We start from the raw sequence: 27,380 nt of genomic DNA, 5'->3' as shown, positions 1-27,380 counted from the left end.
ATCTCCTGGTAAGTAAAGACTTTTATGGAACATGCCTTTTGGGCTAGTGTCCAATTATAAGTGAGCATATACCATATGAGTCTTTCTGCTTCTGGGTTAACTCACTCAGTATGATCATTTCTAGTTCCATCCATTTATCCACAAATTTTGGGATTTCCTTGTTTTTAATAGTCGAGTAGTATTCCATAGTGTAAATGTACCACAGCTTCTTTATCCATTCTTCAACTGAGGGACGTTTAGGCTGTTTCCAGGTTCTGGCTATTATGAACAAGGCTGCTATGAACATGGTTGAGCATATATTCTTGTTGTGTGGTGGAGCATTTTCTGGGTATATTCCAAGGAGTGGAATAGCTGGGTCTTGAGGAAGCCCTATTCCCAGTTTTCTGAGAAAGTATCAAATAGATTTCCAAAGTGATTGTAAAAGTTTGCATTCCCACCAGCAATGAAGGAGTGTTCCTCTCTCTCCACATCCTCGCCAGCATGCGGTATCACTTGAATTTTTGATCTTAGCCATTCTGATGGGTGTGAGATAGAATCTCAGAGTCATTTTGATTTGCATTTCTCTGATGACTAAAGACGCTGAACATTTCTTTAAGTGTTTCTTGGCCATTTGATATTCCTCTGTTGAGAATTCTCTGTTTAGTTCTGAGCCCCATTTCTCAATTGTGAGGAGTCCAATAGTTTTTGTACCTCCTTGCTTATATGTTCAAATCACACACTGGCTCCTAAGGGGATATTGTGATGAGGTATGGTCTGTGGGAGGTAATTAAGTCCTATGGCTGGGGCCCTTATGAATGAGATTAATGTCCTCATATATATTTTTATCTTTTAAAAGATTTTATTTTATTAATTTATTCATATTACTTCTCAATGGTTAACCCCTCTCTTGTATATATTTTTCTTATTATGACATTTTAATATACATATATATGGTACTTCAATCATATTTTTAAAGTATCAGGTTATTTTGCATTTAGATGTTATTTTATTTTAACATGCAAATTAGCCTGTTTCCTTATGAAATTTTCATATATTCTTGAGTTTGGGTGACCCTCTTCCAACTGTTTCCCCTTTTCCATCTACTTGCCTTCCATCCCCACTCAAATCTTCCCATACTCTGTTGGTATATTTGTTTTATCTTCTTTATTGGGTTCTTATACCTCTACCCCCTTATAACTCTTATCCCACCCTAATCCTTTCTAACCCTCAACACTAGGTAGGAGAGAAAGAAGATTAGAGGGGACAGAGGGCTACTTCCTGCTGATTAGAGAGTTCCTTGAGCTAAGCCTAAATTTCCTTGTTGGAACCTCCAGCAGTTCAGCAAACCAGCAAACCAGGAATCCAGCAGCGGCAAATGCAGCGACAGGACCAACCAGCAGCAGGACCAACCAGAAGCAGCTACCCCAGGCCCTCTCGGGGCTCTCCCATTTATACCCTCTCCAGATTCCCCAGAATTGAACTATCCACAGCTGGCAAAGATAACATCCCTGCCTCTGCCTCATGAGTGCTGGGATTAAAGGCGTGTGCCACCACACCCAGTTCGTGTAAATATTTTTGTTTTAATTCCAGGTGTGGGATAAGAGGCTGCTTCACAGCAGGTGACTGTTATATGCCTCATACACTAGCAGGGGAAGAGACCAAGGAAGAGGTAGAGGAGAGCAAGCCGTCCCTCAGCACCCACCTATGGAAACCGTACCGCCTATGGAAACCATGAGGAGGAGTATGAGGCATGGACAGTCCGAGAGCTCAAAAGAATCAAGAGGGACGGAGAAGATAGAGAAGCGCTTGAATCGGGGAAAGCAGGAAGTGAACACATGAGAAACCTGACCGAAGAAGAAAGACAGGCTGACCTAACAGCCAAAGGCAAAGTCATTACCAATGAAGCTGTTAAAGGCAAGTACAAGTTTTTATAAAAGTATTATCACCGGGGTGCCTTCTTCATGGATGACGATGATGAAGTCAACAAGAGATTTCAGCGCACCTACTCTGGAGGACCATTTCAGCAAAACCATTCTTCCTAAGGTCATGCAGGTCAAGAATTTTGGATGGTATGCTCACACCAAGTACACCCACCTTGTGGATCAAGATGCCGCTTCCTTTGACTCTGCATGGAGCCAAGAGAGTGCTCAGAACACAAAGTTCTTTAAACAAAAGGCAGCTGGGGTAGGCTACGTATTTGAGCGACCATCTGCCAAGAAGAGGAAAACCACCTAGGCTTCAACTACTTATTCCAACTGTGGGACACAATGGCATCTGGTCCTCAATTTTTTAAAACCATTATTTGCATAGTTATTGTATAGAGCCTTCTGGACTTCTGTGTGTTTGAAGGTGATTTACGTAATGTATGTGTGTAATGCCTGCCTGTGGATCTCTGCGTCCTCATATGCTGTAGGAGGAAACTTCTCTGACGAAGTTTCCCTGAAGTAGTGTAAAAAGAAAAACTTTAATAAACAAAATGTCTATCATTAGCAAAGGCATTTAATGATAACATGTCCAGTCAATGAAAAACTACACAGTTACACGGATGTCAATAAGGAAAATAATACGATGTACTAGCATGGAAAGATATTCTTGAAGTCATAAGATAGGCAGGGCTTGATTGCATTTGAGGAGCATGGAAGATATCAGTCTATTTAGTATGAAAATTACCGAGCAATATGCCCTTTGAATTGCTGACCTCAGATTGAGATGGAATGGACAGGGTTAACTCTTGATTCTAAACCTTTAATTTGGCGTGTGTGTGTGTGTGTGTGTGTGTGTGTGTGTGTGTGTGTGTGTGTGTGTATGTGTGTGTGTGTGTATGTGTGTGTGTGTGTGTGTGTGTGTGTGTGTGTGTGTGTGTTATGTACTTGTAGGTAGAAACTGGTGTGGAAGCCAGAAGTTAATGTCAGATATCTTTACCTAATTATGCTCTGCCATTTTTATTTTTATTTTTATTTTTATTATTTTTGAGACAAGGTGCCTCAGTGAACTGGAGGCTAACTGATTGGGCTAGACAAGCTGCCCCCGCCCCTCCTCAAAATCAGAGAATCCACCCGATTCTCCACCTTCACCTCAGTTAAAGGCACACACCATAGTGCCTGGCTTTTTATATGGGTTTTGTGACCAGTCACATGGTCAGAGGGTAAAAGTGCTTGCTGCCAAGCCTGAAGACCTAAATTCAATCTCTGACACCCACATGGTAGGAAAAAACTACACCCCAAAGCTGTCTCTGACCTCAGCATGCATGGTGTGGCGTGCTCATTCACACATGAGCAAGACAGACAACATCAGTGAGGTAAACATGTACTATGGGCACCCAAACTCAGGTTCTCTGATAGCAAAGTGGATACTTTACTGCCAGGGCCCCAGCATTGCTCTATTTGTTTGTTTTGTTTTGTTTTTTAAGACAAAACAAAAATAAAGCAAATTTTAAAAATTTAAATAAACAACTGTTCTGTTTTGTTTTTGAGAGACACGGTCTCTCTCTGTAGCCCCTGACTATTCCAAAACTGGATTTGTAGACCAGGCTGGAACAACTTTATTATTATTATTACTGCTACTATCTTTTCAATTCACTTTACATCCTGATTGTAGCCCCTTCCCTCATTACCTCCTGGTTGCACCCTCCTTTGCTCATTCTCTCTGCTCCTCCCCTAGTCCTCAGAAAGAGGGAGCCCTCCTTCCCTAACATCTGACTTCAGCCTCTCAAGTCTCATCTAGACTGATTGCATCCTCTTCCTCTGTAGCCTAGCAAGGCTGCCCCACCATGGGGAAGTGACCAACGAGAGGACACCAGAGCCCATGTCAGAGGCAGCCCCTACTCCCCATATTATGGGACCCACAGAAGAATGTGCTGCCTATTGACTACATCTGAGCAGGGGGTCTAGGTCCTCACCATGCATAGTCATTGATTGGTGCATCAGTCTCTGAACCCAGCCCCACCCTCTACCCCCACCTTTGTACAGTTTTGTTGGCTCTATTGTCCTCCCTGTGGAGCTCTTGTCTCCTGCTGGTCCCTTCTGTCCCCCAGCTCTTCCACAAGTCTCTTTGTGCTCCACCACAAAGTTTGCCTGTGAGTCTCAGCATCTGCTTTGATCCCCCACTGGGTGGAGTCTTTCAGAGGACCTCTGTGGTAGGCTCCTGTCATGTTCCTTCTCTTCAATGTCTATTCTATTTGTCCTTCTGAAGGAGAATTAAGCATCTTCCTTGTTATTTAGCTTCTTTAGGTCTGTGTATTATAATGTGGTTATCCTGTATTATGTAGCTAATATTCGCTTATAAGTGAATGTATACTATGTGTGTCTTTCTGGGTCTGGGTTACCTCACTCAGGATGATCTTTTCTAGTTCCATCCATTTGCCTACAAATCTCAAGATTTCCTTGTTTTTAATAGCCGAGTAATATTCCATTGTGTAAATGTACAACAGTTTCTTTATCCATTCTTCAGTTGAGGGATATCTAGGTTGTTTCCAGATTCTGTCTATTACAAATAAAGTTGCTATGAACATAGTTGAGCAAATGTCCTTGTATGGTGGAGCATCTTTCGGATATATTCCCAGGGGTGATATAGCTGGGTCTTGAGGTAGCACTATTTCAAATTTCCTGAGAAAGTGCCAGTGATTTCCAAAGTGGTTGTATAAATTTGCACTCTGACCAGCAATGGAGGAGTGTTCCCCTTTCTCCACATCCTCACCAGCATGTGCTGTCACTTGAGGTTTTGATCTTAGCCATTCTGACAGATGGATTTCTGTATATTAAACCATTCCTGCATGCCTGGATGAAGCTTTCTTAGTTATGGTGAATGATATTTTTGATGTGTTCTTGAATTTGGTTTGTGAGTATTTTTGCCTCAATGTTCATAAGGGAAATTGGTCTGAAATTTTCTTTCTTTGTTGGGTCTTTCTGTGGTTTATGTATCAAGGTGACGTGGCCTCATAGAGTGAGTTTAGGAATGTTCTTTCTGTTTCCATTTTGTGGAATAGTTTGAATAGAATAAGTATTAGCTCTTTTTTGGTAGAATTCTGTACTGAAACCATTTGGCCCTAGGCTTTTTTTTTTTTTTTTGATTAAGAGACTTTTGATGGCTGCTTCTATTTCAGGAGATATAGGCTATTTAATTCGTTTACCTGAACTTGGTTCAATTTTGGTAAGTGGTATCTATTAAGAAAATTGTCCATTTCATTTAGGTTTTCAAATTTTGTGGCATATAGGCTTTTGACATAAGACCTAATGATTCTTTGGATTTCCTCAGTGTTTTTGTTATATCTCCCTTTTCATTTCTGATTTTGTTGATTTGAACACTCTCCTTCTGCCTTTGGCTAAGGTTTTGCCTGTCTTGTTGATTTCTCAAAGAACCAGCTATTGGTTTTATTGAATCTTTAAATTGCTTTTCTTTGTTTCTAACTTATTGATTTCAGCCCTGAGTTTGATGATTTCCTGTCATCTGCTCCTGTTTGGTGTGTTTGCTTCTTTTTGTTCTAGACCTTTCAGGTGTGCTGTTAAGTTGCTAGTTTGGGATCTCTCTAATTTCTTTGTGAAGACATTTAGTGCTATGAACGTTCCTCTTAGCACTACTTTCTTTGTGTCCCATCAGTTTGAGTATTTTCATCTTCACTTTCATTGAATGCTAGAAAGTGTTTAATTTCTTTTAAAAAATTCGTCCCTGACTCAGAGGTCATCGAGTAGGGCATTGTTCAGTTTCCATGAGTTTTGTAGGCTTTCTGTTGTTCCTGTTTTTTTTTTTTTTGGTTCCAACTTTAATCTATGGTGGTCTGATAAGATTCAAAGGGTTATTTCTATCTTCTTCTATTTGTTGAGGTTTGTTTTGTGATCGAGTATATAGTCAACTTTGGAGAAGGTTCTGTGAAGTGCTGAGAAGAAGGTATATTCTTTTGTGTTTGTGTGAAATGTTCTGTAGATATCTGTTAGTTCCATTTGTTTCATGATGTCTATTAGTTTAATTATTTTTCTATTTAGTTTCTGTAGATGATCTGTCCATTGGTGAGAGTGGGGTGTTGAAATCTACTATTAATATGTGTGATTCAATGTGTGACTTAAGCTTTATTAATGTTTCTTTTATGAATGAGGTTGCTCTTGCACTTGGGACATAGATGTTCAAAATTGAGATGCCATCTTGGTGTATTTTTCCTTTGATGAGTATGAAGTATCCTTTCCCATCTCTTTTGATTAGTTTGGTCGAACGTCCATTTTTATTAGATACTAGAATGGCTACATCAGCTTGATTCTTGGGGCTGTTTGCTTGGAAAACCTTTTTCTAGCTCTTTACTCTGAGGTAATGCCTAACTTTGCTGCTGAGCTGTGTTTCTTGTATGCAGCAGAATGTTGGGCCCTGTTTCCACATCCATTCTGTTAGCCTGTGTCTCTTTATTAGGGACTTCAGGCCATTGATGTTGAGAGATATTAATGACCAGTGGTTGTGAGTTCCTGTTATTTTGATGTTTGTGGTGGTAGAGAGAGTGTGTGTGTTTCCTTTCTTTTGCTTCTGTGGATGTGAGGTTATTTATTTCCTGTGTTTTCTAGGGTGTAGTTAACATCCTTGGGTTGGAGTTTTCCTTTTAGCATCTTCTGTTTAAACGTGGTTTTGTTGTGGAGTATCTTGTTTACTGCATTTATGGTGATTTAAAGTTTTGCTGGGTATAGTAGTCTGGGTTGGCATCTGTTCTTTTAGTGTCTGCATGACATACATCTAGGTTCTTCTGGCTTTCCTAGTTTAAGAAGCAGGGTGTAATTATAACATGTTTGCCTTTATATGTGACTTGGCCTTTTTCCCTTGCAGCTTTTAATATTCTTTCTTTGTTCTGTACATTTAGTATTTTAATTATTATGTGGCAGGAATATTTTCTTTTCTAGTCCATTCATTTGGAATTCTGTAGTCTTCTTGTATGTTTACAGGCATTTCTATTTTTAGGTTGGGGAAGTTTTCACCTATGATTTTGTTGAAGATATTTTTTTGGCCATGGAGCTTGGAGTCTTCTCCTTCTTTTATTCCTATTATTCTTAGGTTTGGCCTTTTCATAGTGTCCCATATTTCATGGATGTTTTGTGTCAGAAACTTTTTAGTTTTAATGTTTTCTTTGACTGGTGTATTGATTACTTCAATCGTATCCTCTAAACTTGAGGTTCTCTCTCCCATCTCTTGTTTTCTGTTGTTGTTGTTGTTGTTGCTTGTGTTTGTAGATCTTATTCTCTTCGCTAGGCTTTCCAACTCCAGCCTCAGAGTGTGTTTTCTTTGTTGCTCTAATTCTATTTTCAGGTCTTGAATAGTTTTATTCATTTCTTGCTTCAGTTTTATTGTATTTCCTGTAATTCTTCAAAGGTTTTTATTAAATTTCTTCATCTGTTTGAAAGTATTTTCCTGTATTTCTTTGAGAGATTTATTTTCCTCCTTCAAGGCTGCTATTATTTTTATCACCTCAGATTTAAAATCATCTTCTTGTGCTTCAAGGGTATTAGTATCTCTAGGGATTGCTGTGGTAGGACCGCAGTGGTGTCATAGTAGCTTTAGTTTTGTTGCTTGTGTTCTTGAGCTGGCCTCTAGCCATCTGGTTGTCTCTGGTATTAGCAGGCCTGGAGGTCTCTCTGATGAGGTTGCTGTTTGTGTCCCAGGTCAGGAGCAGGTGAAGAGACCTCCAAGCTGAAGGCTACTTGCTAGGGCTCCTCACAAACCTCCTTACGATGGCTGATTATGGGTGTTGGAGCCCACGTTCAGCTCAGCTCTGCTGGGTTTGAGGTCTGTGTCTTCATATTTTATATTAATTTATCTGAATAATAATTTATTTTAAATTCAACAGAGAGCCCTCAGCCCTCTAGTTTGTGAGGTTATGGGTGGAAGGCACATAGCATGACCCAGAAAGTGGATCCTCATTAAGCATGAATCTACCAGTGCTTTGATCTGAGACTTTATAGAAACCAGGGAAATAAGTTTTTATTGCTGCTATTAAATTAATCTGAAGAGACTAAGATGAGAGCTATTAATAGCCATCCTCTAGCTCAGAGGGGACATGGGATGGATGTTTGCTGCTAAATGAGTATGTAAAACCCCACCCATCCTCAAGCATTAAAGACAGTTCTTCAGAAAACAACATTTATTCTACAAAATACAGATGTTTTTTTAAACCAAAAGAAATATTTTAAAAAATATTCTTTTAACTGAATTAGGGAGAAAAAGATATTTAAGCCATTTGTTGCCTTTTGATATCTACCCATTTTTATTTAGAAAGTATGCCCATACAAAAGCTATCCTTGTGGTACTCGTCAGCCAATTAATTAACCCTAGTGTTGTGAAGTCAAGTCTCATTCATGTGGAATGCTACAAGGCAGCTGATCAGTTCTCTGTGCCGGTATTTTTCCACTCTTCACTTGCTCTCTTGTTACATTTACTTAATTAGGGACTGGCTACTTACCATGCCCCTGAAGATTCTTTTTCTGCTTTCTGCTTTCCAAAGTTTAAGGAGGGAGGTCTCATTTGTATTTCAGATGCCTCTGACTGCTCATACATATTCATGAGCCCCCACCTCCAAGATGGGCTGTCTTTGCATCACTCACAAGCCCTTTGCATCTTAGTATCTACTTCTCAACCCATAGGAATCCTGAGAGGAGGTGAAATCTCCACTCCTGCTTGCTAGATATGCTACTTGCTTTCAAATATCCACTGTTGTTTCCTCTCAGTATTTTTCTAAGAAGTTACCTGTAACTCTTCTTCTTCTTCTCCTCCTCCTTTTTTTTTCTTCTTCTTAGACAGGAGTACTTCCATTTGAAAGGGAGACTCACCAGCAGATGTCTAATGATGACTTTCCTAGGGATCTTCTTTTGGTGGAAACCAGCTTGACAGTGACCAAGATTCTTTTCTCCACCCAAGCACAGGCTTCTAGGCCGAGCCACACTTCCACAGAAAACCCAGCTTTTTCAGGAAAGCTGATAAACCAATTCAGCAAGAGGCCTTGCCTCCAGCCATCTGATCTCACCTTGAGATATGACTGCAGTCCCACCCTTTAGGTGGCTGAGACTTCGTTACCCTGGCTTGTCTGCATCTCCAGTCTGCTTAGATCTGTTTACCCAGAACTACCCTTACTCCTGACGCAGCATCCCTGTATTTTTCCACTCACTGACCCCTTCCTGCTCCTCCACTATTCATTTCCACTTGAGCGCACTGTATCTGGAGAGGGGTCCATTCAGTCTCATCCACTCCAGCATCTTGTTGCAGCCACTTCTGAATGTTTTGTGATGGTCCTCAGTTAAGCCTGTCTTCCTCTGTCTCCTAAGGGTTGTTGAATACTTGCCCCATCAGTGACCGAGAGAAGGCCCCTCCCTCCACTAACCTCAATGCTTATGATTTGTGTCTTGGACTTCAGCTCTGCTCTTGAGGAAGATGACTGCGACTGAACAGTTTTTACAGTCAAGCTTCCTTAAATGGAAATGGAAAACAAATGAGGACTCAGGCAAGAGATTTGATCAATACTGCGTACTATGGTCTCAATTTTCATATACCTGACCCCTGAAATCCATGTTAAAATCTAAAATCTAAGTCCTTAAGGTGGTATTTTTGGGAATGGGGACTGATCATGAGAATTTAGAGCCCTTAAAATAGGACCCCAAAGCATTGATTGTTCTTGTCCATCACTTGAGAAGAAGGCAGGATTGGATGAGGAAAGAAATCTTTCATAGCATTAGATCTACCAATTGTATAAACTGACAATATATGGCTTCATGGTGTGGTTAAAAGGAAGGCTTTTTATTGTTGATTTGAGAGAGAGAACAGCCAGAGGCATCTAGAAAAATCCAGAGCAGGGAGTAAAAGAAGCAGACTGATCATGGCCGGCAGACTGAACCTAGTCATGAGAGGAATAGGGGAAGAATAGAGAAAAGGAGAGCGAAAGAGAGAGAGAGAGAGAGAGAGAGAGAGAGAGAGAGAGAGAGAGAGATTGAAAATAGGGCTATAAGGAGAATGAGTAGCTGGGGGAGGGAAGCCCATGAGATGGAGGGAGTTTAGGGCAGGGAAGGAAGGGAGAGGGGCAGGAACGCCAGCATGGACTTTGAAATGTTGAACATGTACAGAGGGAGCCTGGAGGCCAGCGTGTGCCTTGGTATGCTAGTAGGCACCAGGCACCACAGCCGTATGTCCCTTCTGTCAGAGGTAAGGGAAATGACTCCTTTTGGTAGAGGGAAGCCAGCTTCACAAGTTCCTGAGGAATGCAGGCTTTTCTCTAAGCTCTAGAAATCCTCCTACAGTCCACGTTGAGCCCACTTCTGAATATTTGGATTTCCTTTTAGAGTTTGGGGAATCAGAATCTCCTTTGGAGCTAATGCCAATACCTTGATTTCACATTCCTAGCCTTCCAGAGTTATGAGAAATGCCTTTCTGTCATTTAAAGCTACTGCTCTATGGTATTTTTGTTATAGCAACCTGAATGTCTCTCTTAGTTTGTATCATGCCTAGGTCTAACATACAAGTCTCCACCCTCCTTTCCTAGCTGTGGCATGAACTGTAATCTCCATGAAGTCAGGGGAGATTCCAGCAGAAACAAGTCAGTCATTGGCCTAACATATGTCTCATGATCAGCTGCTCCAGACTTAACTTGACCCACTCAAGTGGCACATTTGCTTTTGAATGAGGAATGTGACAATGCAACAAGGGCTCGTCTCTGAGTGCTTTTTTTCAGCTAGGAATTTCCTCCATGGACATGAGGTGCTTCTCCCATTGTTGCTGCTTTCCTTTACCCCTTTCCAACAGCTCATTAGTGCTTTCCCCACAATTAACTGTCATGGAGCAAGGGAATATATATTTTCTTTGCTCAAGATCTGGTTACATCACAGGATGCCTCCATAGATTTCATGAGCTAGGGCTGAGGTGGTGTGCTCCCAGTGTCTCATCTGAGAACTCAGGACATGGTCTTAGGAATCCAACATAGCAAGGACCTGGAAGAGGGACCCACATTCTACGATAGAGCTGCAGAGTTCATGGGTTCAGGTTTCAGTTAGAACTTGTAACGCATGGCCTCAGAAAGATGATGCAATGAGCACATAGCAGTTAAAGTGATGGGCAAGTGCATCATAGCGTCTGCCTTAAATCCTTCGGCAGCAATAAGTAGCTTGAGGTTCAGCTTTGTTGTTCATAGATTAGATGGTGATGATGGTGATGATAATGGTGGTGGCGATGATGATGATGGTGGTGATGTAATGATACTTAACTCATGGTATTGTTAGGAAGTTTTACTGAGGTAGTAACTGGAATACACTAGGCATTTCAAACACACAAGGTAGTTTTTCAAATATTTATTTACTTACCTATTTAGTTTATGGGTGTGTATGTTTATATGTGTGAATTTGTGTGAACCACATGTGTATAGGAGAAGAAGGAGTTCGTGTACTGTGGAACTGGAACTCCGGGGGTTGTGAATCACAGTGTGAGTGCTGGGCACGGCACTCTGGTCCTCTGCAAAAGCAGCAAGTGCTTTTAACTGCTGAACCATTTCTCTAGCCCTAAGTGGTTCTTAGTTTTATATGTTAATGCCATATCTACATTCAAAATAGATATGAAAAACCTAGTGTGGCTTTGCCTAGGAATAAATGTAGATTATGTAATTATATAGCTATATTATATATTTACATAATACACATTATACATTTTCTTAACTATGAAAGATTCTGATTTTTAAAAACACATTTTAGAATCATATCTTTGTGTGGAGTAAAACTTCTCTTTTCTCCTTTGTATTTTTTCAATTAGACACTATGACTGAAGTGTCCAGGGCCATTATGCAGATTGCACTTATTATATAAATCTGTTCTTAGAAAAGTATTCTGCTCCTCTATTCATTCACAAAATTAAAGAAAGAAGTTGGTTTGATTCTTCATATGGATTAAATGGGTGAGACCACCATGCCTTTGCCCTGAAGGCTAACTGCAGTCCTGTCTCAGGCACATATGCCCATCATCTGATGGCTTGCCAGGAAGAGTGGAGGGACCACGATGGGGGCGGGCTAAAGAACACTAAGCAGTGTGCTGTTTTCTGAGACGCTGCCTCTGAGTGTTTTCCTTGGAAAGTCTTGAAGTAGGGAAAATATGCTCAGTGTCAGTGGTCATTTTTGTTATTTCATATACTAGATACTGCCTCCTTCCCTGGATATGATAAACTTGACCAGAGGTGCTCAGAGTGTCTGTACTTCAGAAAGGTCCATAGGGCCAACCACTACACACACACACACACACACACACACACACACACACACACACACATTCCTGGTAGGAGTGTGAAAGAGATGAACACTCACACCTAACTCTCCAACTAGTGTGTTAGAGGCAGTGGGGCACAAAGTTTCAGTTTGCTCTTAGAGGAAGTAGGGAAGCTAAGGTAGAGCCACATGGGAGTATTTGAATCTTCTTTGTGTTTGTTTGCGAAAGGTTTTGGTTTAGCTGTGCTATCATGAGACACAAGTAAATGCAGGAAAATGTTTAGAATTCAATAGTTCAACAACAGCAACAATAACAGCAGCAGCAGCAGCAGCAGCAGCAGCAGCAGCAGCAGCAGAAGCAGCAGAAGCAAAAGATGATAGCAGAATGTGGTGGTATGCAACTGGATTCCTAGGAACTTGGGAGGCAAAGGCAGGAAGATAGCTCCAGATTATGAGTTCAAGACCCAATTAAGCAACCTAGAAGGATTGCATGTCAAGCAAATGACGACAAGCCCTCATGAGCCTCCAGATACTTCAAAGTAAGAAACAAAACAGAACAAAACTAAAAACGGTACTGACTTGAAGTGGCGTGACACCTTGGTAGTGCTCAGGGCACGGTAGTGGGTGGGATGTAACTTGTAGTAAAAGTACCAAGAGGCTAAGCATAGGGCACATAGCTGACTGCCCTGCTCCCTTCCCTCCTCTTGCATACAATAGGGCCTGGCCAGTGATAAGAAACAACGGAGGCCTCAGTGGTGGTTTAGTGGAATAAAATTGACCTGCCAGCTTCATTCACATTTCAGCTGCTCAGAGGGTTAGAAAATTTCCGCCCATAGTAAGGTAACATCATTTCTATGTACTTTCTATCCACCGCTGCCAGGTCAGCCTTCTGGTGTGATCAAGAACAAATCATGTCCTTCTAAATGACAGCCCTTTCAGTGCTGAAGCATCCAGGTTATAGTTCCATCCCTTTCTTACACCAAGACTTTGATTTTAGTCATCTAATTAAATATTTCTAGTTTCTTCAATTTTTCTTACGATGTGTTTTATCGACACTGTTTGCTTTTGGCTCCTGTAGCTGGGAAAGTTAGTCAAGGAACCTTTTACAATGTTAGACATAGAGGTTTTCCCCTTGTCTTGGATGTTGCTGTTAGAAGACAAGATATTTCCACTGAAATTTCTGGTTGTCTTATCTTACCACAAAGTAAATCTGAACTTTTACCTCAAAAGAAAAGAAGAAAAAATACCCACCCCCAAACCAACAAAACAAAACACACAAAACCCCCAGAAAAACAAATAAATAAGCAGCTCCCAACAAAACCTCCTACGTCTAGGGCCTTGGTACATGGCTAAGCTTAGAAAGAGCTTGGTGGGCAGTCATGGCAATCTGAGCAGATCCCCAGAACCTTGCATGAGTTTAGTCTCAGTGATAGAAAGTTGCTGGCTAATCAGTCTAGTTAAATTAGAGAGCTCCAGGTTCCATACGGCACTGTCTCAAAGACCAAGGTGGAGAGGGATTGAGGAGCACACACACACACACACACACACACACACACACACACACACACACACACACACAGGGCTGACGTTTCTGTTTCTCCTTCGGTAGCGTACAGTGTACCTTCCTTTACCAAAGACTCTGGAACACAGGGGATGAAGGTTTTTTGAAGGTAGCAGGAGATGCTCCATGCTCACGGAGTTGTGTAGGTGTTGTCTTCAGAAATAGGGCCTTGCCATCAGTTTGTGGAGAGCAACCTATAGTTTTGGCAACATCCTGGGTTCTACTGGGATTCCCGTAGGAACCCTTTAGTCAACAACTCAGTTAGATGTAACCCAATCCCAGTTCTCCAGTTGGTGTTCTGTCTCCTCCATAATTTGGTGATTTCCTTGAGATCACCTTCACACATGTATATACGTTAGGAAGAAGAATCTACTGTATTTATTTTCCACACTCCCCTTCAAATGGCCTTTAAATTTAACTCTTTTCCAATATTTCTTCCCTCATCCTTCTCTTTCCTTCCCCTCCCTACTTGATCCTCCAGGTCCACACCCCCATCAGTCTATAACTATCTATTCTATTTCCCTTTCCTAGGGAGATCTGTCTGCCCCCTACCCTATCCCAGTCCCTTACCAAGGCTGGTGGGATATTACAGGGAACAGTAACATTTCTTCTTGGCCATGTTTTAAGTCTTTCTGTCTTCTCACTGGGAGTCTGTTGTTGGGCCAAGCTGTCATAGTGTAGCCTTAGAGCGAGTCTTGTTCTGTTAGGAAATGTTATCTTCACTCACACATAGGATGGATTTCTCATTCCTTTCTTCAAACATTGCTTTTTGAAGCTTGCTCAGGAAAGTCTGAAGCTTAGCTGTGGACACTGAGCAAAAATAGATAAGTAAATAATAATTTAAGGCCCAAAAGAAAATAATTACCTGGCAGCCACCTGACATGGTTAGATCATTCCTAGAACTTTCCATGGGTGTTTTAGATGCTTTAAATACGGTCAGACAACCTCAGCCAATTTTGTTTGGCATCATGACAGATCTTCAAAATGTCTTTCTTTAATTCTTTCCTTGCACTTTTAGATAAATCTGGTTGACTCCGAAGTGTCAGTTTTAAAATGAAATCTGCTCCTGCCCCTTTCTTCCTCTTCCTCTCTTTATCTTTTTCTCTTCCTCTCTGGTTTGCTCCTCCCCCTTCTCTGCTGTCCCACACTTCTATAATAAACTTCTGCATATTAAAAAAAATTAAACCTAGAGTAACGACTTTGTTCAAAGATTAGTTAAAAAAAAAAGACATGAACATAGGATGAGGGATTGTTGAGAGTCAGCTTCAGTGGCAGCAGCAGGAGAGAAGAGCAGTGATGTAGGTGATTAGATAAAAATGCACTGTACCCACGTGTGAAGTGTAGAGCAATTTTAGAAGTGGAGGAAGATGAAGATCGGACTGATTTTCTCTTAGTAGCTCAGGTCCCACACTGTGAAGCCCATGTTACCTCAGATGTGTGCAGCAGTTACCTCCCAGCTGTGGACGCTGAGTGCAGAGCAGAGGGTTAACACAACAGGTAGATAGCAATGTTGTAGTGTGTCTTGCTTTTTCCTCCCTAGGCTAGTGAGTGCTTATCCATGTAAACACATCCTATGTCTGCCACCATCTTTTTCTTGATGTTAAGTGAGAGCGTGTTGACTGAATTCAATTAAAAAAATGCTAACAGCATAATGTTTATTCTCTCACGTGAAGGTGGATAATTGGCATAAGAGACAGAATTATGGTGACCATTATCTGCACATTCATCTTTGGAATCTCATTAAGTTTTCCGAGAATATTGGGGAAATGGCTGAAGCATTTAGCACAGTGTTCAAGCATTTATATATTTTTTTCTCCTAAAAATTAAAGCAAAATTTGATTATGTAGATTTGTATTCTGACTCACTTCTGTTGATTCGGAATAAAGGCTGTACATGAAACAAGAAACAAGTCACAAATCAGATGGTGTTTCTTCATTTCAGTAGAAAATTGCATTTCCATACTGATCAAAACCCAAGGCTGGGAATGTTGCCAGGAAATATTAAACTTATCATCATCATCATCATCATCATCATCAACAACAACAACAACAACAACAACAACAAAATGCACAGCCAATTAGGTGAGTTTTCCGCAACAGCCTCAAGAATCCTTGCATATAAGCGAGGGTTCAAGGTAAGTTCAGCGACCAGTATTTATCAGAGAAGTGATTTTTCATGCAAGAATATTTGTATAAAACCAGCGGTGGGATCATTTTTCCTCTGGGAGTTTTGTTCTTAGGATTATCAGCAGTTGTTCAGATAATAGAATAGTCAGCTTAAAAAAAAGAAGCCATGGAGACTTCTATTTTAGCTACCTGCACCCCCACCGGTGGTGCTCCCGCCACTGCTGCTTTGGTCCTCCTCCTGATCCTCATCTTTATCACTCCCGATCCATCATCATCACTTCTGCAAAGGCGCTGCATATTCCTCAGGCAAAGTGATGCTTTAAGGCTTAAGTAATATCTTCTTTTTTTTCCCCCTTTGTGTTACATTAGTTAGTTCTCCTTCCTTTAGATTGAAAGTAGGCTCCTATTTATCAGCCACCAGGGTTAAGGTATTTAGTCATTTTTCTTGTTTTGTGACCAAACTTGAAGGGAGCAAGGGTTTGTTTTCCCTCATGGTTTGAGGACACAGTTCTGCATGCTGGGGATGTCATGGCAGCAGGAGCTTACGCCATCTGCTCACATCATATTGAAAGTGAAGAGCAATGAACGCTAGTGCTGGCTCCCTTTGTGTGCTGAAGGTGATGTCCTCAGCTCAGGGAATGGTTCCCACGGAATGGTTCCGCATGGAATGGTTCCACTCATGGTTCATTACGTGTGCCTGCCCATGCCAATTAGCCCAATTTAGAAAATCTTTCACAGCCTTTCTCTGAGGCTAACCTGACGTGATAATCCCTCAAAGGCATACCCAGGGAGCTGTTTCTTAGTTGACTGAGAAGTTGAAAATATTGACCATCACACCTCTACCCCTTGTCAACTTGACACCCAAAAACATCATTTTAAAGCTTTCAGTATCATAAGTACCTGGTACATATTTCAAAGACTATGCTAGCATCCTAGCTCTTCTCACCTCCTTTTGTTTCCTGAACTCTCTCAAGATCTCTTCTTTCCCCCCAGCTACGTATTCTCCTTATAACCCTGCTATTTTCACTATACTCTTCCCCTCCTTCTCTCTGTGCCTGTATCCCTGCTTCTCTCACTATGTTTTCTCTATACTCTTCCCCTTGTTATTCTCATCTCTTTCACAGAGAGCCCTGGCCAGATCCAGTCGGCTGTCCAAATTCAGCCTACTTTTCTTTCTTTCTCTATCCTAGACCTCTGGCAGCATTCTCTCTCTCTCTCTCTCTCTCTCTCTCTCTCTCTCTCTCTCTCTCTCTCTCTCTTTCTCTCTCTCTCTCTCTCTGTCTCTGTCTATCTCTGTCTCTCTCTCTCATCTACAATAAGAACCTTCTCCTTAACCATCTCCTTAACCATGGCGGTTATGTTTTCAGTTTATATAGGGTGTTGCTTTCCATAAGCAGGGCACCGTTTCAAGGCATTGTTAGTTTAGTTTTCTGCTTTCAAAGTGACTTCAATTTTCATAAGATGGAATTTTCAGGAGGTAGAGCCTATCCCTCAAGACCCTTCTTTGTTGCCTCAGTAGAAAGCATATCCCTCTTTAATGGTGTTAATGTCTTAAACAATTATAGATGCTCACCATCTCCACTCTCCATGTTGGGAACTTTAAAGTTTCTCATCTGTATTATCTTGCCAAATAACATTTTTCTTAGCCTTCCGCTTCCTTTTTTTTTTTTTTTTTTTTTTTTTTTTGCATTTTTTCATTTTAACCTTGGATAAAAAAGTGACCAGTAACCATGGCACTGCCTGTATGTTTTCCTTTCTTAAAATTGTCTCCAAGAGAAAGCCTGCAGTCTCATCAGATCCACAGGCAGAATGCAACCTGTTTCGTTGGTTGACTGTCACATGAGTGGTCCCTAGCCCAATTCTTGATAGAGTCCTTGTTCCTCTCTGACACAGCATGAGCTAGGCCTGTACTGTCTGTATTTGTCTTAGCATTCTTGTCTTCCTAGCTCTCACCAGAATGATCCATCAAGCTTTGATTACAGTATTCAAGGTCTTATCTAGCCCAGCATTCCAAACTCTTTCACATTCCATCCCCAAAACAATTCCAAAGGTCTAAGAAGCACACGGTCAGTCTTATCACAGGAATGTCCTCATTTCTCTGTATCAATTTTGTATATCAGTTTCTTCTCTCATTACTGTGATGAAAAAAAACTGACAAGAAACAACTTAAGTGGGTCTGGGCTTATTTGGCTTACAATTTGAGGGAACAGTCATCATGGTGGGAAAGTCATGGCGGCATGACATGGAGAAGTCACATTGCAACTCTAGTCAGGAAGCAAAGGGCAGTGAATGCTAATGCTTTTTATTTAGCCAAGGACCCCAGTCCATGAAGTGGTGGTGTCTACATTTATAGGGCACATCTTCAGGTCTCAATTAGCTTACTCTAGATAGTCCCCTACCGGCATGCCTGGAGACCTGTCTCCTTGCCAGTGCTTGATCCTGACAAGATAATATTAACCATCACAGACATCACTCTTTCTGGTCTGGGAGAGAAGCAATATTAGCTAAGGTATACTCTTTGAATCTTATTTTGAATATAGTTCAGTTAAATATTCCTGTCATCTATCTGTCTGTCTATTTATCTACTACTGACATATATCATGTATGTACTGACTTAATTGGAAATAACTGGCTGGCTTGACTACAATGACTGGAAAATACAAAATCTGTAGAACTAGTATTCCAGCATGAGTCCAAAACCAGTGCTATTGTCAACTGGAAAATTTGAGGGGCTTCATTCAGGAGAATTTTGTGCTTGAGCAAGGCAGGTTGAGCATTTTTATTTATTCTAGCTTCTAAATGATTGGATGAAGCCCACCAAGGGTAGACAAAGAATTCCTATGATTCAAACACCAAATACATAAAAAATACCTTCATGGAAACATCTGGAATAGTGTTTAGCTAAATATATGGACACGTTTAAGCCAAGCTGACACATAAGTGAACCATCAAATTAGGTGAGTGGAGGATATCAAGTAGGCACAGGGGAATTGGAATCCTCTCTCAGAACAGATAACTATTGGAGTGTGAGTTGCTTAGGGGATCCAATTTACAAAGATATCTTAAAATGCTAGCTTCTGATCATAATATTAATCCCACGGACTTTTAATTAGATGGGACAGATTGGTAATTTGCTTTAGGGTCTCTGATATACAGGGTGTATTATAATAGAAATAAAGACTTTATATGAGCTTTGTTTAGCTTTTATGCATAAGACATACTTTGTTGGCAGAAGATGAACTCTAGACTATGAGAAATATGAGAAAAATTACTATTTTTCCCTTCATCAAGAGAACTTTCTTTATTAAATTTATGATATATGCTCTTATTGGATGGAGTGATGGCTTTACAGGTTAGAAGTCCGTGGAAAACACTAACTGCCAGCCAGTAGCTGCTTATAACTAATCAGCCTTTACTTTTGAAAAACATTTTCACTCAATATAGATTATAGCATCAGTATTTCACTCCTTTGTGCACTTTAAAGATTATATTCCATTGTCCTCAGTCTTAATTTCTTCTTTACTTTTCTAATAGATTTGTCTACAGTTTTATTGTTCTTTTGATTTATAATGGCTAGTAATCTCTAAACTCTGGGTTATATGATAATTTTAAAATTAAAAAATATTTATAAACTTTGAGAAAGTTTTGGTATTATCTTTGAAAAATATCTGGTTCAAATTTTTTCTTTTTCTGTTATTCTTTCCCTTTTGGGCTCTAATCACATATTGCTATTCTGTTTTATATCTTCCCCGCAAACCCCAGTAGTAGCCTGCATTCTTAGAGTTTTCTTTTTAAAAACATTTTATTCCTTCTTTTGATGTTCTGCTTTGAGGAATTTGTATAGATGTACTTTCATGTTTACCAATATTTCCCCCAGCGGTGTTGTATCTGTGAACAAATCAATGAAAGACACTGTTTATCTCAAAGCACTTTAAAAATATATCACTTTTAGGGCATGGGAGATAGCACAACAGTTAAGAGTCCACACTGATTTTCCTGAGGACCTTAATTCAGTTCCCAGTACCTAGGTGGGTGGCTCATATCACCTATAATTATAACTCTGGGGAAATCTCATGACCTCTGCTGGCCTTCACGGAAAACTAACTGCATGTACAAGTACAGACCCACACACAGACACACATGCATACACACAAAAGTAATTTAAAAAAACCTTTAAAAGCCCCATCATTTCACCTGTGCTCCTATGGCATCTATCTCTCTGCTGCCTTTGTACTCATATCACGAAGATTGTTCATGTTTTCTATGAGAACTTTGAATGCGCTGACCGCAGTTATTTTGAATTCTGTCTGATACACCTGCACCGGCGTGCCATAGCTAAGCCTGGTTGTGTTGGGCTGGTTTCTTTTTCTCTTGATGATAAGCTATTTTCCCTTGCTTCTTTGTGTTTTGCAATTTTTGGCCCAGAGCCAAACGTTCCATTGAGAACAGTAGAGTCTGAGTTTTCTAGGATACTTCTCTGTTGTGATTAAAACATTGACCAGATCCAGTTTGAGGAGGAAAGGATTTATTCAGCTTATGAGCTTAGTCCATCAATGAGGGGAACCAAAGCAGGCGCTCCAGACAGAAGCTTGAGGAAGTAGAATCAATAGAGGTATGCTGCTTACTGCCTTGCTTCCTCTGGATTACTCTGCTACTTTCATTATACAGGCCAGACCCGACTCATCTGCCTAGGGATGGCACCGCTCACAGGAGGCTGGCCATATCTAAACAAAATAGCAATGAATAAAGTACCCCATAGACACACCTAGGTTGATCGGATGGAGGGAATTCCTCAGTTGAAATTCTCACTTTCCAAAGTGTGCAATTTTATGTCACCTTGTCAAAAAGTACCCAGTACATAGACGTAAATAGTGCTTATTTCTGGAAATGCACATAACATATATTACTAGGCAGTTAGTGTGTAAATTGAGTTAGTATAGCTAATGGCTAATTTGGCTTAGGGCTTGGTTCTTTTGCTATTTTCACTAAACACTTGGCTTCAAATGATTAACCTTATTTAGAATTTTGTGCAGGAAGTTGCTGGCAATTCTTTTTTGGTCTAGTATCTCTTTGCAGTCTTGAACGTTTCAGGAGAAAACTGATGTTATTTGATGCTTGGCATCCTGGTGGTTGGCAAGGAGCATGGTCTGTAGTTCTGGCTTAGCTTAGTCATAGATCTTAGGAATTCTGAGCCCTGTCCTGCTTTTAGAGATGTTGATATGCTTTCTTACACTTTCACCTCAGGCTGGAAGGTTGTTGGTGCTCCCTTCTTCTGATTGCAATGATGCTGACCCATGTGTTGAGGTGACAAGGCCTGCTACCCTCCCAGTGCTTTAAAGCATTTCTCCCTAAGGTCAGAAAGGGAAGATGAACTCACCCTAACTTATGCTCTTTTCTGTATTATCTTCTTTCTCTGTCCTGGCATGGATCTAAGGGAGGATTTCTACTTCAGTCTTCCTGGTGAGCACCCAGTTAGGTTCATGACAAGTGATTTCCCTAGTCGTGGTGGCGAATGCCTTTAATCCCAGCACTTGGGGAGGCAGAGGCAGGTGGATATCTGTGAATTCAGGTCAGATTGGTCCACAAAGCAAGTCCAGGACAACCAAGGCTGTACAGAGAAAGCCTGTCTCAAAAAACCCAAAACCCAAAACCCCAAACACAAAACCCAGAGAAAGAGAGAGAGAGAGAGAGAGAGAGAGAGAGAGAGAGAGAGAGAGAGAGAGAGGTGTGATTTCACAGGGTAATCATATTGTGGTAATAAGATTTGGCCCTGACTAGTTAATTCAAAAGTCTTGTTGAGTTCTGTCTTAGGGTTTCTATCACCATGAGGAGACATCACAACCATGGCAACAGTTATAAATGAAAACATTTAATTAGAGCTGGTTTACAATTCAGAGGTTTAGTCCATTATCATCACGGCAGGAAGTGTGGCAGCACGCAGGCAGACGTGATGCCAGAGGAGGAGCTGAGAGTTCTACATCTGGATCTGTAGGAAGACAGTGTGACACACTTCCTCCAATAAAGCCACACCTACTCCAGCAAGGCCACACATCCTAGTAGTGCTACTCCCTGAGCCTATGGGGGCCATTTTCTTTCAAACCACTACAGGGTCTTACTGGCCTTGATGGTGACTTCTTCCTTTTACACTCTGCCATGGGGAGTAGGTTCTGGAGTCCCATCAGTCTTTGATGATGCTGTCTTACTTTCTACATTGGGTTATGCTCACAGATCTCATTACTGGTCAATTCTAGAATAGCCAAGATTTTGTACATTGTCTGATCATCATCATCATCATCATCATCATCATCATCAACAACAACATAATATTTTTATTGATTCTTTGGGAATTTCACCTCATGTACCCTAACCACACTCATTTCCCACTCCTTCCATGTCTGTCCTCCATCCTTATGACCTCCCTCCATAAAGTCCAATCTATACATTCCCTGGAGCATGGTCAAATTCTCAGTGGCTTGTCCCTTAAATAGTACTGAAGGATGGGGTAGACATTTTGCAAAATGAAAAAAAAAAAAAGCCATGAGCTGGTGAACTTGAATAATTAAAACACTGCTTAAGCTTTGTGTGCTGGCTTTCAGAAAACTCTAGGTTTACAACTAACCTCATGTGTACCAGAAATAATGCGGACATCCAATTATTTACAGGCAGGGAATTATGAAGCAACAAAAAGAGCAACACACATGCCGGAAAAGCTGCAGGGGATGCAGGCAGAATCTAAACAGGGACTAGATTTTTTTGAGACTGTATTTGCTACCTTGGATGTCTTGAGCTTGAAATCTTTCTGTCTCAGCCTGGTATATACTGCCAAGCTTGACTTGGGCATCTCCTGCCTTAAGAACAAGTACAGAGGGACTGAGTATCAGGCAAAAACTCCTCACTGTTTGCCCATCTGCCAGGCGTCTCTGAACAGCCACAGGGTGACAAGTTGTTCTAGGACTGCTGAACCCGGCCTGGCTGGCCTGTGCTTGGAATTTTCTAGTACTGAAAAAAAATGCTCAGTTTCTTTTAGAAGTGATATTTTAGGAACATGAACACAAGATGTACTCGATGCTGCCTCCTGGGAAGTCATTAATCCTAGACTTCTACAGGGCACTGAGCTAAGTATACAACATACACATATACACACCACACCCCCTGAACATACAACTCATACATAACACATATACACCCCCACATAACACACACACACACACACACACACACACACACACACACACACACCAAACATACCACACACACATACCATATATATGCCACACACACATATACACATCGCAACATACACACTCACCCACACCCACACAGACACACACCAAATATACATATACCCCACACATAACACACACACACAGAAAGACACACACTGAACATACCACACACACGTAACACATATACACCCCCCACATGTAACACACACACAACACATATGCACACGCACACATAACACACACACAGAAAGACACACACTGAACATACCACACACACGTAACACATATACACCCCCCACATGTAACACACACACAACACATATGCACACGCACACATAACACACACACAGAAAGACACACACTGAACATACCACACACACATAACACATATACACCCCCCACATGTAACACACACACAACACATATGCACACGCACCACACATAACACACATACACACACATGTAATACACACACAGAGCATATAACACACACACACACACACACACACACACACACACACACACACACACACACATACCCCTCATGGGTTTCATAAAATTAATTTATAGACTAATGTAATTTTTTCTTAAAATTTATTGTTTTGTCTCTGTCTCCTCTTACACTAAAATTCCCACTTCCGAAGAACACAGAACAAGAGAACTGGAGCACGTCACACTTAGTCATTTTACTCACTTAACAGTCTCAGGGGAACAACAATGTTTAGACCAAGATAGTAACAAACAACACACCATTTTCTGAATATTTTTTCTCACTTTTACCATCCTCTTTTGGTAGTTATATGATATGTCTTTTGATCTTATGGTCATTGCATTAAACATGGGTTTCCTCTATTATTATTATTATTTTTAAAGAAAACCTTTTTTTGGTCCTAGTTTTACAGCTAGTTTGTTTTGTTTTTCTGTCTCTTCTGTAAGGTTTTTGAAGCCTGTGCTCCAGAAGATTCTCTGGGGGAGAATCCAGAAGACTACTCCCTGAGGTCTCAAGTGTTGCTAACCGGCCATCTGTATTTATTTATAGTCGGCCTCACTAAATAGCTCATGCTGACCTTGAACTCTGGATGGTCCCGCCTCTATCTCCCGGACAACAAGTTCAAGTGGCTCTGCCAGGCTATACAGGAACTTCTGTGTTGTTGGTCTCTGTCGTCTTCTTATATGTGGGACCACTGGCACAGGCTGGCAACTTTTGGGGTGAGAACCCTCAGCCAGCATCCTTCCTGTGGGTGTGACCCTGGGCCTTCTGGAGCTGTCTCACAGCTGGCCACTCACATACTTGCTTGGGGGCCGTTGTGCTCTCTCATCCCTGCTGAGGAGCTATTGGTGCCAGGGTAGGCAGCTTCCGGTCTACCCCTGTGTCTTTGACCTTGGCCTCCAGCTCAGTGTCTTTTCTAGGGCAGTTAACAGATAAGCTGCTTTTCCATGTGAAGATAGTGATTCTGTGCTTTGCACCTAAGACACACAATGAGCACGGTGGATGGAGGGTTCCCGGCTATCTGAGGCTTCAATTAGTGCAGAGCCATAGCTGATGCTATGTCCACGCTTTATTTGTTCTACTTGATAGCGATGCTTTCATAAAATGTCCTACTTGAATAAATATGCCCCAGTGGGTCTGTGAACAAAAAGACTGTATCTTTAGATGACTTTGTATTGTTCTCATACACTAAGCAGGATAAGCTCTTCCAACCTCAGTCGTCACCATGTTTTTCTTCATGTGCAAACCATTTTGAGAGTGTATTAAGTGAGTTATTAACTTTGTATTAATAACTAAAGTGTATTAACTTTGGTCCAGAGTACAGCAGTCTAACTTAGTTCTTATTTCTGTTTCAGGCACTGTTAATTCTCAGAGTGGGAATGGTTTCTCTTCTCTTCAGCTTGCTCTTTTTTGTGTGTGATGTCTCTGTGTTTCCACTGTATGCCCTACATAAGTTATTCAAGTTTGCTATTCTACAGACCCCTTTCTTCTGCCTCCACCTGCTTAGTGCTGGTATCAAAGGCACAGCCGCCCCTCTCATCCTCACATTTCCCTAGCTCTCTGAAGTGTCTCTTTGCTTCTTCACTAGTCCTAAGGCAGATTTTCATTAAGATCTTTTGGGCCAATGCTCTTTGTCTCTCTGGCTTCACCGCAGCCTTTCTACATTTCCGGGATGACCGTGTCTGTAGAGTGGAGGTTCCTGGGGATTTTCAGGAGACTGGGTCTTGGAAAATGCTTATATAATTTTGAAAACAAGTTTTCAGGGCCATGACTTCCCGGTTAGTCTTAAGGGGGGATTTATCCTTTCCTAGGCTTATTTCTTCACAATGTCTTCTTACTCTGTGGTCTAGGCAGGTAGGATCCATTGTCCCTTACTATGAGGTGCTGACTGAGTGGGAGGAGAGCTGTTCAGGATGGCAGTTTTCTATGAAGTCTCCTCTGTCTTTCATTTGGACCAAGCAGCTTTTTTCTCTGGCAGAGCTAACCCTGAAGGCTGGGATGGAACCTTTGATTTTCCTATGTTTGCAGTGTTGGAATGACCTCCTTACCTTTCTTGGGGATGCTGAAATGAGTTCTGTGCATCTGCCTCTTCTAGGGGGCGAGTTGGGGTTCCCTGAAGTGCCGTAGATGGAAGAGCATACCTATCTCACGCTCACAGCTCTCTAGGGTTTATCTGAATATTTTTTAGAACACGAAAGACGCTAGAATACTATCTTAGTCTCTTTTCTACCTTCTGCTAATGGTCTGAAAAATGAAAAAGAAAAAGCTGATGGGGGCAATATAGTCAGGTTTCTATTTCGCGTTTTTGAGGCGTTCAACTACTATATTCTGTTGTTAAGTGTGCAAAGAAGAAAGGAGTTTCAGAGTCTCTCTCTCTCTCTCCCCCCCTCTCTCTCCCTCCCTCCCTCTCTCTCTCACATGCACACACACACACACACACACACACACACACACACACACACACACACGAGGGGGGGGGAAGAAAAGAGAGAGGATAGATGGAAAAAATAGATAGACAGATAATAGGTAGATGATTGAATCCAACAGCTTGTTTTTTATTTTATCCTCAGTGTATTTAGGGGAGATTGCCTGGAAATTTTGGTTCATCTTCTTTTTTCCCCTTTTCAAACATCAAATTTTGTCTCTCTTTCAATCTTCATGGATGTTTTAATGGGAGACAGCAGACCAAACCACCTCATCTGTATCCATGTTTCTTATTGAATATTACTTGATTTGGGGGAATTATACTTGTGCTTATGAAGACAAAACCTCTATTAGTCTATTTAATGGAAATGGATTTATATTTTTATTGCCAAAGGAAATACAATCCAGAGTCTGTTTCAGTAGCCTGACCTCTGTAGCAGGGACTGTCTCAGTCTTGAATAGCATGGACCATGAAATCAGCAGACCTGGGACTAAAGATAGGTGGCCCCATGCTCTACGACCTTGGCTCCCTAGCCATTTGGAGCATTTCAGTTTTCCTATGTGTTAAACGGAGACAGTCCTACTATACAGAGCTAGGGTGAGCACTCTCGGCATTACCTTTGGCATTGCATCAGTCTTCATCAACTGGTGCCATAAGTGATGATTCCAAGTGTCATAGGAGGTAGAAGCGTTGTCTTCTAAAGTGCACGGGAGACTCACAGCCTTACAGACAAGGCTGCTATCAGTACTTTAGAAGATATTTATGGAGACACTTAGGCATATGAACTGATATAATTATGCAATCAATAGAACAGAAATGGTTCTTTCCTACACAGCTTATCCATGTACATTAGTTTGTAAACATGTTCTTGGGAAGGTTCTTCAGGAGCGGGTTATTTGTTTATTCTGTCAGAGGCAGCAATTGGCACATGTAGAGTCCATTTATAAATAAAACTGGTAAGCTGCTTTTCTTAAAAAAAAACAGTAAAGCTCTTCTAAGAAATAAACTATCTCCCACATAGCAAAGGAAATAAAAGTCCCTCTCAAATATGCTAGGCACTGTCACAGTTTTCATGTGGAGTTGATCAAGTCCCAAGGTCATAACTCCTTGTGTTGCTACAGAAAGATGGTTTTATTATTTTTTCATGTGTGTGTGTGTGTGTGTGTGTGTGTGTGTGTGAATTTGCACATGTGTATACATGTATGTGGAGCCAGAAGGACAAACTAAGCTGTCATACTTAGGAACACTATCCACATGTTTGAAGAAGGAGCTCTCATTGGTCTGGAGTTTACCAGGTAGGCTAGAATGGCTGGACAGTGAGCCTCAGGGCCCCTTCTCTTCCCACCTCCCCAGCATTGGGATTACAGAAACATTCGCCAC

The 27,380-nt window shown here is 41.2% G+C and overlaps 1 long non-coding RNA gene across 1 annotated transcript in view; it reads left to right on the top strand.

Annotated features, from left to right (window-relative positions):
* LOC311583217 overlaps positions 1 to 27,380 on the top strand; it is a 158,436-nt gene that overhangs the window by 94,702 nt on the left and 36,354 nt on the right. Inside the window, exon 2 of the long non-coding RNA XR_014774409.1 lies at positions 15,675 to 15,814. This is a non-coding gene — a long non-coding RNA (uncharacterized lncRNA). The remainder of the gene's footprint in view (positions 1 to 15,674; positions 15,815 to 27,380) is intronic.

Source organism: Acomys minous, assembly GCF_964271855.1.
Source record: "Acomys minous genome assembly, chromosome: 14".
Lineage (NCBI taxonomy): Eukaryota > Metazoa > Chordata > Mammalia > Rodentia > Muridae > Acomys > Acomys minous.
The sequence above is the reverse complement of the archived record's forward strand: the minus strand, read 5'-3'. Positions and strand labels throughout refer to the sequence as shown.